Below are 9,239 nucleotides of genomic sequence, written 5' to 3' on the forward strand. Positions count from 1 at the left end.
ATTTTGACTGTGGTAGAGGTGGTGGTAGTATGTGTGAGGGGGGTGCCTTCTCTTGGTTTTGCTACTTTGGAATTGTTTATTATCTGTAGATTTTAAGGAAATGGTGTAGTTAACCTCCTTGTGTTAGAATTTTCCTTCTGCTATCTTCAGTAGGACTGAGTTTATGGAGAAATATTTTGATTTGGTTTTGTCATGGAATATCTTGTTTTCTCTCTCCATGGTGATTAAAATTTTGCTGGTTATAGTAACGTAGACTGGCTTCTTAGGTCTCTTAGAGACTTCAAGATATCTACATAGACCCCTTTAGCTTTTAGAGTCTCTGTTGAGAAGTCTAATGTAATTTCAATGGGTCTGCCTTTATATATTACTTAGCCATTTTCTCTTTCAGCTTTTAATATTCTTTCTTTGTTCTGTACATGTCATGTTTTGATTATTATGTGGTGGGAGGATTTTCTTTTCTGGTCTAATTTATTTGGTATTCTTGTATGTTTATAAGCATCTTTTTCTTTAGATTGGGGAAACTTTCTTCTATGATTTTGTAAAAATATTTCCTGGGCTTTGTAGCTGGGAATTTTCTTCTCCTATTCCTATTATTCTTAGGCTTGGTCTTTTCATAGTGTCCCATGTTTCCTAGATGGTTTGTGTGTGTGTGTGTGTGTGTGTGTGTGTGTGTGTGTGTGTGTGTAACTGTTTTGATTTCACATTTTCTTTGACAGATGTATTGATTTCCTCTATAGTACCTTCTATGCCTGAGATTCTCTCTGCCATATTCTGTATTCTGTTGGTAATGCTTATGTCTGTAATTCCTGTTCAATTCTTAAGTTGTCCATCCATAGGATTCCCTCAGTTTGTGATATCTTTATTGCTTCTATTTTCATTTTCAGGTCTTGAACAGTTTTATTCATTTACTTTACCTGTTTGATTGTATTTTATTGTATTTCTTTAAGGCATTTATTAATTTCCTATTTAAAAGCCTTTACCATCTTCATGATTCGATTTAGTGTCATATTCTTGTGCTATGACTGTGTTAGGATATCCAAGTGCTGCTATAGAATAATATCTGGGCTCTGCTGTTCATTGTAGTCCTGACCCTTGTTGGCTGTGTTTTTATGCTATCCTTTAGCTATCTGGCTGTTTCTGGTGCCAATACACCTCCAGGAATACAGGATGATTCATGGGCTAGAAAATGGAGCACAGAGAATGGGTGAAGTTTACAACTGTTTGGTTTAGTTTAGGGGGATTAGCAAACAAGAGATTGAGGAAGGGTTTTTACTTGGTTGTCTCTGGTACTAGCAGGCCTCCTGGAATGCAGGCAGTGCTGTGGGCCAGAAAACTGATTGCAGGGGGCAGGGCACAGTTCTCCGCTGCTGAGTGTACCCTAAGAGGATCTGATAGGTCAGTGGCCTGGGTTTGTGTCCTCCCTGGTTGTCCCAGGTGCTAACAGTTTTCTGAGAATTCAGGCCGAACTATGGCTAGAAAATGGAGCTTAGGGAACAGGGCACAGTCCACTTCTGCAGTGTGTGCGGCAGGGTAACCTAGCAGCCAGGCAGCTATTTTTATTTTTAATTAAAATTATTTTTATTTTCTCAAGCTTCTATAAAACTGAAGTCTAGGGAACTTATTATAAGGCTCTTCTTTTAATATTTTCCACTCTCAGCATTTTTAAAGACCATTGGTGTTAATTTCCTTCTGTTTCCAAGCTCAAAGGTCCACTTTGCAAAAAGGCTTTGCTCAACTGAACCTTTCTGGCTAGAGAAAGATCTCTGCTCAAAGTGACTTTAGTTCTTAAGTCAATCCTTAGAGCAGCCCCTTTTTATGGTATTGCAAATATGTTTAGCTCCCCAAGAGCAATCAAGTTACTTTCCTATCAAAGAAACCCCTTGAAGACAGACTATTGTCCTTCATTATGTCGCACAACTCTCAGGATAAAAAGCTGTAGCTCTAGGATAGAGTACATGTTTGTTTAATTTCTACCTCTTTAGGATGAGAACTCTATTCTTGCCCTCTAATTTAAATCGGGTCATTTGTTGTATTGATTTCAGTTCCAGAGCATGTCATTTATCATTAGCCTTCACCACGTCACCCAGATGGGTTAGACCCTAGTTGAACAAATTGTCATGGTCTTAAGCTCTATCAGTTCAAATTTTTAGAGGTGAATATGTATAATAATCCCACTGCAAATAATAGCAACACATTTGTAAACAGAGAAATGAACCTTATAATGCACAAATGCTTATGATTTATCTTAATCCTGCCCTGTAAAATACATGGATCAAAAGTTATTGGTCCCTTTTACAAAAGAAAAAACCTGTGTTCCAAAAAGGAGTTGTGTCTTGTGCAAGGCTCCATTGCATAACTATGTAATTCCTTGTCTAATGCTTTTCCTACTCTCCCATGGGCCTCTAGTTCAGTGTAGTTTATGCCCACAGTAAGACCAGCTGTCTGGCAAGCCCCCTTTTCCAGGGCCAAGGATCTGGCAGCCTTAGATCCCATCTGTTCTCCAGTAGAGGAAGCTTTCAGTGACTGGCAGTAAGCCCCACCCTCCAGTCCACTCTATTAAGAGTGTTCTGTCTGAACTGCTGGAGGCACGCAAAGCACTAGGATATGTAAGTATGCAGCAAAATCTGTTTCACATTTGCAGTTTGTAGACTGCAAACCACAAAGCACTGGTTTGGGGCTCAAAAGGCCTGAGGATGTTCAAGTTAACCTACAGTCCAATAAAATGGCAGCATTTCTTCAGCAAGATTCTTGGAAGAAAGCAGAAAAGATATATATTAAATAGAAGCTACAGAAGGGGAAAGAAGCAGGGAAGTGTTTCATTGAAACCCACTTTATACTGCTTTCCAGATGAAGGAACACTGAAGCTTACAGAGATGAGAAGAACTTGATGAGATTGTACTATTAATACTGGACCATGAAGAAATTCAGTCTCTGCCTCCAAAGCTGGTACACTCAGCACTGTATTACATCACCATGCTAAGAACTCTCAAAGAAACCTTTCTTATCCTGGTGAACTGCCTTCCTTGTTTCACTCAAAGTTTATGTTGTTCAGATTTCTAGTTCCCCAAAGAGACTAGGTAGAGAGAAAAAGAAACAGTGGTAAAATTGTTGACTTATCTGTATGTATACTGAGAGAGGATAACAGCTCCTGCCAGAAGGCTCAGTAGGAAAGCAGTTCCTGTTGTTTTTCAGCTTGGCTTAATTAGGATCACCTTTAAATCACTAAACAAATCATAACAGGTGATTGATAATGTGTCTGGCTCAGATATAGAAAAGATGAGATTTCTAGTTACTTCTCTTTTTAAATGAAATCAAGTACAGCTTAGTCTTTGGAAACACATCACCTAAGGCATAAACTAGAAAAACTCATTGATGTTTGCAGCTAAATGTCTGAAGAAGGGCAATCTGGCTGGGTTCTGACCTGAACAAGCTACCAATTTGCTTCATTTCTTTTTGAAACTTAAAAAAAATATTTCTTTGAGAATTTCATACATGAGTACTATACTTGCATAATTTCTTGCACTTTCAAATCCTCCAATGACCCCACTTCTCAACTTCATGTCTTTTTTTTTACAACTTTATTTTAAAAAGAGAGATACATGTACAGATTTTTAAAAGCATTTTGGCATAAAACTATATGAATATATTTTTATCAGTACTTGATTCTTTTAGAGGTTTGATAGTATGCATTGAAGTCTTACTAGTTACCATAAGCATAAAGTACATGTAGAACAGAACGGAACATGGAAACAGTCAAAGTTTTCTTGGTGTATATAGATTAAACATAATGATTTTTGAATACCAAAACTGCCACAAGGCTAGATTCTTAGCTCTTGAAATATCAATGACTTAAGGTCTAGATATATCATACTCTGAGAGGGTGATATACACTTATTTGTTTTGTCTTTTATTTTTTAATTTAAACATTTAAAATTTTTCATTTTTATTTTTTCTAAACTTTATTTTAAAAAACAAAGACAAAAGAAAAAATTTTAAACATTTTTACATAAATGAATACAAATACATTTTTGTCAGTGCTTGGCTTTTTTTTTTGTTTTGTTTTGTTTTAAGGTTTGATACTCTGCATTAAGGTCTTACTAGTTACAATGAGCAAAAGGTACATGTAAAACAGGATGTAACCAGAGTTAGTCAACATTTTCTTGGTGTGTAAGAATTGAGCATAATGGGTTTTTGTTGTTTGTTTTCTTTTCTTTTTTTTTTGAGCTTAACACAGTCTGTGAGTTGTTTCTGGGGCAATCTGAGCCTCTGGGGTTAGCATCCCACACTATCAGTGACTGCATATTATGTCTGTCCTTTTGTGACTGGGTTATCTCACTCAGGATGATATTCTCTAGATGCAACCATTTTGTTAAGAATTTCATAAGGTCATTTTTCTGATAGCTGAGTAGTACTCCAATGTATAAATGTACCACAATTTTTGTATCCATTCATCTACTGAAGGACATCTGGGTTCTTTACAGCTTCTGGATATTATAAATAGAGCTGCTATGAACATTGTGGTGCATGTATCTTTGTTGTATATTGGAGTGTCTCTGAGGTATATGCCCAGAAGTGGAATAGCTGGATCTAAAGGTAGTACTATGTCCAATTTTCTGAGGAATCCCCAGACTGATTTCCAGAGTGGTTGTATCAGTTTACAACCCCACCAACAGTGGAGAAGTGTTCCTCTTTCTCCACAACCTCGCCTGCATCTGCTGTCATCTGAGTTTTGGATCTTGGCCAATCTAACTGGTGTGAGGTGGAATCTCAGGGTTGTTTTGATTTGCATTTCCCTGATGGCTAAGGATGTTGAGCACTTCCTTAGATGTTTCTCAGCCATTCCATATTCCTCAATTGAGAACATTTTGTTTAGCTTTGTACCCCATTGTTAATAGGGTTGCTTGATTCTCTGGTGTCTAGCTTTTTGAGTTCTTTGTATACCTTGGATATTAGGCCTCTATCTGATGTGGAGTTGGTAAAGATCTTTTCCCATTCTGTTGGCTGCCGTTTTGTTTTCTTGACAATGTCCTTAGCCTTACAGAAACTTTGCAATCTCATTAAGTCCCATTTGTTAATCTTTCACCTTAGAGCTTGAGCCATTGGTGTTTTGTTCAAAAAATTTTCGCCTGTGCCTATGTGTTCTAAGGTTTTTCCTACTTTCTCTTCTAATAATTTCAGTGTATCTGGTTTAATGTGGAGATCTTTGATCCATTTACACTTGAGCTTTGTACAAGGAGATAAGAAAGGGTCTATTTTCATTCTTTTGCATGTTGAGTGCCAGTTGGACCAACACCATTTGTTGAAGAGGCTGTCCTTTTTCCATTGAAGGTTTACAGCTCCTTTATCAAAAATCAGGTGACCATATATGTGAGGGCTCATTTCTGGATATTCTTTTCTATTCCATTAATCCACGTGTCTATTTCTGTACCAGTATCATGCAGTTTTCAGCACAATTCCCTTGTAATATAGCTTGAGGTCAGGGATGGTGATTCCCGCAGATGTTTTCTTGTTGTTGAGGATGGATTTTGCTATTCTAGATCTTTTGTTATTCCAGATGAAATTGCACATTGATCTTTCCAACTCAATGAAGAACTGGTTTGGAATTTTGATGGGGATTGCATTTAATCTGTAGATTGCTTTTGGTGGGATGGCCATTTTTAAAATGTTGATCCTTCCAATCCATGAGCATGGGAGATCTTTCCATTTTCTGAGATCTTCCTCAATTTCCTTCTTTAGAGGTTTGAACTTCTTGTCATACAGGTCCTTCACCAAGGTATTTCTTAGTTTTTGTGACTATTGTGAAGGGTATCTTTTCCCTAATTTCTTTCTCCACATGTTTGTCCTTTGAATATAAGAAGGCTACTGATTTGTTTGAGTTAATTTTGTATCCAGCCACTTTGCTGAACTTGTTTATCAACTATAGGAGTTCTCTGGTGGAATTTGTGGGGTCACTTAAGTACACTATCATGTCATCTGCAAAGAGTGATGTTTTTACTTCTTCCTTTCTGATTTGTATCCCCTTGATCTCCTTTTGCTGTCTAATTGCTCAGGCCAGGACTTCCAGTACTATGTTGAATAGGTAGGGGAAGAGTGGGCAGCCTTGTCGAGTCCCTGATTTTAGTGTGATTGCATCAAATTTCCCACCGTTAAGTTTGATGTTGGCTGTTGGTTTGCTGTGTATTGTTTTTATTATGTTTAGGTATGGTCCTTGGATTCCTGTTCTTTCCAGGACTTTTAACATGAAGGGGTGTTGGATTTTGTCAAATGCTTTCTCAGCATCTAATGAGATGACCATGTTATTTTGTTCTTTGAGTTTGTTTATATGGTGGATTACATTGATGGATTTCCTTATATTAAACCATCCCTGCATCCCAGGGATGAAGCCTACTTGGTCATGGTGAATGATCATTTTGATGTGTTCTTGAATTTGGTTTGCAAGGATTTTGTTGAGTATTTTTGCATCAATGTTCATAAGTGAGATTGGTCTGAAGTTCTCTTTCCTTGTAGGATCGTTGTGTGGTTTAGGAAAGAGGTTTATTGTATTTTTTATTTTTTATTGGATATTCTATGTATTTACATTTTAGATGTTATCCCCATTCCATCAAACCCATCCCCACTCCCTCTCCCATTGCCTACAGGAAGGTGCTCCCTCTCCCAACCTCCCTCACCTACCTCAGCACCTTGGCATTCCCCTACACAGGAAAATGAACCTTTGCTAGACCAAAGTCCTTTCCTCTCATAGATGCCAGAGGATTATATCCTCTGCTGCATATGCACCTGGAGCCATGGGTCTCTCCATGCAAACTCATTTGTTGGTATTTTAGTCCATGGAAGCTGTGTTGGGTTTGGTTAGAGAATATCATTCTGAGGGAGATAACCCAGTCACAAAAGAATAGACATAACATGCAGTCACTGATAATTGGATACTAACCCCAGAAAACTCTGAACACCCCAGAAACAACTCACAGACAATATGAAGTTCAAGAAAAAATAAAGGCCAAAAAAAAGAAAGAAAGAAAATGAAAAACCATTATGCTTATTCTTTACACACCAAGAAAACTTTGACTATTTCCAGGTTACATCCTCTTTTACATGTACTTTATGCTCATTGTAACTAGTAAGATTTTAATGCATACTATCAAACGTTTAAAAAAATCAAGTACTGACAAAAATGTATCCATATACTTTTATTACAAAAATGCTTAAAATCTGTACATTTATCTTTGTTTTTTAAAATAAAGTTGTTCAATTTAAAAAATAATAATGTTTTTGTTCTTCCCATGGGGATTCAGAACCTTTCAGTTCCTTCAGTCCTTTCTCTAGGTTCTTCATTGGGGTCCTCATGTTCAGTCCGAGGGTTAGCTGCAAGCTTCCTCCTCTGTATCAGTATGGCTCTGGCAGAGCATCTGAGGAGGCATGAGTATCAGATTCCTACTAGTAAGCATTACTTGGCATCACCAATAATGTTTGAGTTTGGTGGCTGCATATGGGGTGGATCTGCAGGTAAGGCAGTCTTTGGATGATATTTTCTCTAATCCCTGCTCCTCTATTTCTCTCATTATTTTCTCCCATGAATGTTTTGTTCTTCCTTCTAAGAAGGACTGAGGCATCCACCTTCTGGCCTTCCTTCTCTTTGAGCTTCATAAGTTCTGTGAATTGTTTCTTGGGTATTCCAAGTTTTTTGGGTTAGAGCCTGCTTATAAATGAGCACATACCATAAGGGTTCTTTTGTAACTGGGTTACCTCACTCAGGGTGATAGCTTCAAGTTCCATCCATTTGCCTAGAAATTTCATGAAGTTCTTGTTTTCAATAGCTGATTAGTTCTCCCTTGAGTATATGTACCCACAATTTCTGTATCCATTGCTCTGTTGAAAGACATCTGGGTTCTTTCCACCTTCTGGCTATTATATATAAGACTGTTATGAACATAATGAAGCATGGGTCCTAGTTAGATGTTGAAGCTACTTTTGGGTATATGCCCAGGAGTGGTACACCTGGGTCCTCAGGTAGTACTATAAACAATTTTCTGAGGAACCACCAGACTAATTTGCAAACTGGTTGTACCAGTTTACAACCCCAAGAACTGTGGAGGAGTGTTTCTCTTTCTCCACATCCTTGTCAACATATGATGTCACCTGAGTTTTTGATCCTAGCCATTGTGACTGGTATGAAATGGAATCTCAGGGTTGTTTTGAGTTGCATTTCCCTGATGACTAGGGATGTTAAGCATTTCTTTAGGTGTTTGCCAATTCGATATTCCTCAGTTGAGAATTCTTTGTTTAGCAATGTACCCATTTTAAAAAGGATTATATGATTCTCTAGAGTCTAATTTCTTGAGTTCTTTGTATATATTGGATACTAGCCCTCTATAAGATGTAGGATTGGTAAAGATTTTTTCCCAATTTCTTGGTTGCCATTTTGTTCTTTTGACAGTGTCCTCTGTCTTACAGAAGCTTTGTAATTTCATGAGGTCCCATTTTTCAATTCTTAATCTTAGAACATAAGCCATTGGTGTTCACAAAATTTTCCCCCATATTCAAGTCTCTCCCTCTCAGCTATTAGTTTCAGTGTATCTGGTTTTAAATGGAGGTTTTTGATCCACTTGGATTGAGCTTTTAAAAGGAGATAAGTATGGATAGATGTGCAATCATCTACAAGCAAACTACCAGTTGAACCAGCATCATTTGTTGAAAATGCTCTCCTTTTTCCACTGGAGGGTTTTAACTCCTTTGGGAAAAATCAAGTGACCATATGTGTGTGGGTTCATTTCTGGGTCTTCAATTCAATCCCAGTGATCTACCTACCTGTCACTGTACCAATACTATGCAGTTTTTATGGCTGTTGCTCTGTAGTACAGGTTGAGGTCAGAGATGGTGATTTCCCCAGAAATTCTTTTATTGTTGAGAATAGTTTTTGCTACCCTGGGTTTTTTATTATTCCAAATAAATTTGCAAATTGCTCTTTCTGATTCTATGAAGAATTGACTTGCTTGGTTATGGTCACACCAAAATATTTCATATTCTTAGTGACTATTGTGAAGCATATCTTTTCCCCATTTTTTATCCTTTGAGTAGAGGAAAGCTACTGATCTGTTTGAGTTAATTTTATATCCAGGCACTTTGCTGAAGTTGTTTATCAGCTGTAGGAGTTCTCTGGTGGAATTTTGTGTTCACTTGACTATACTATCATGTCATCCACAAATAGTAATAATTTGACTTCTTCCTTTCCAATTTGTATC

Source organism: Micromys minutus (assembly GCF_963924665.1).
Source record: "Micromys minutus genome assembly, chromosome: X".
NCBI classification, from domain to species: domain Eukaryota; kingdom Metazoa; phylum Chordata; class Mammalia; order Rodentia; family Muridae; genus Micromys; species Micromys minutus.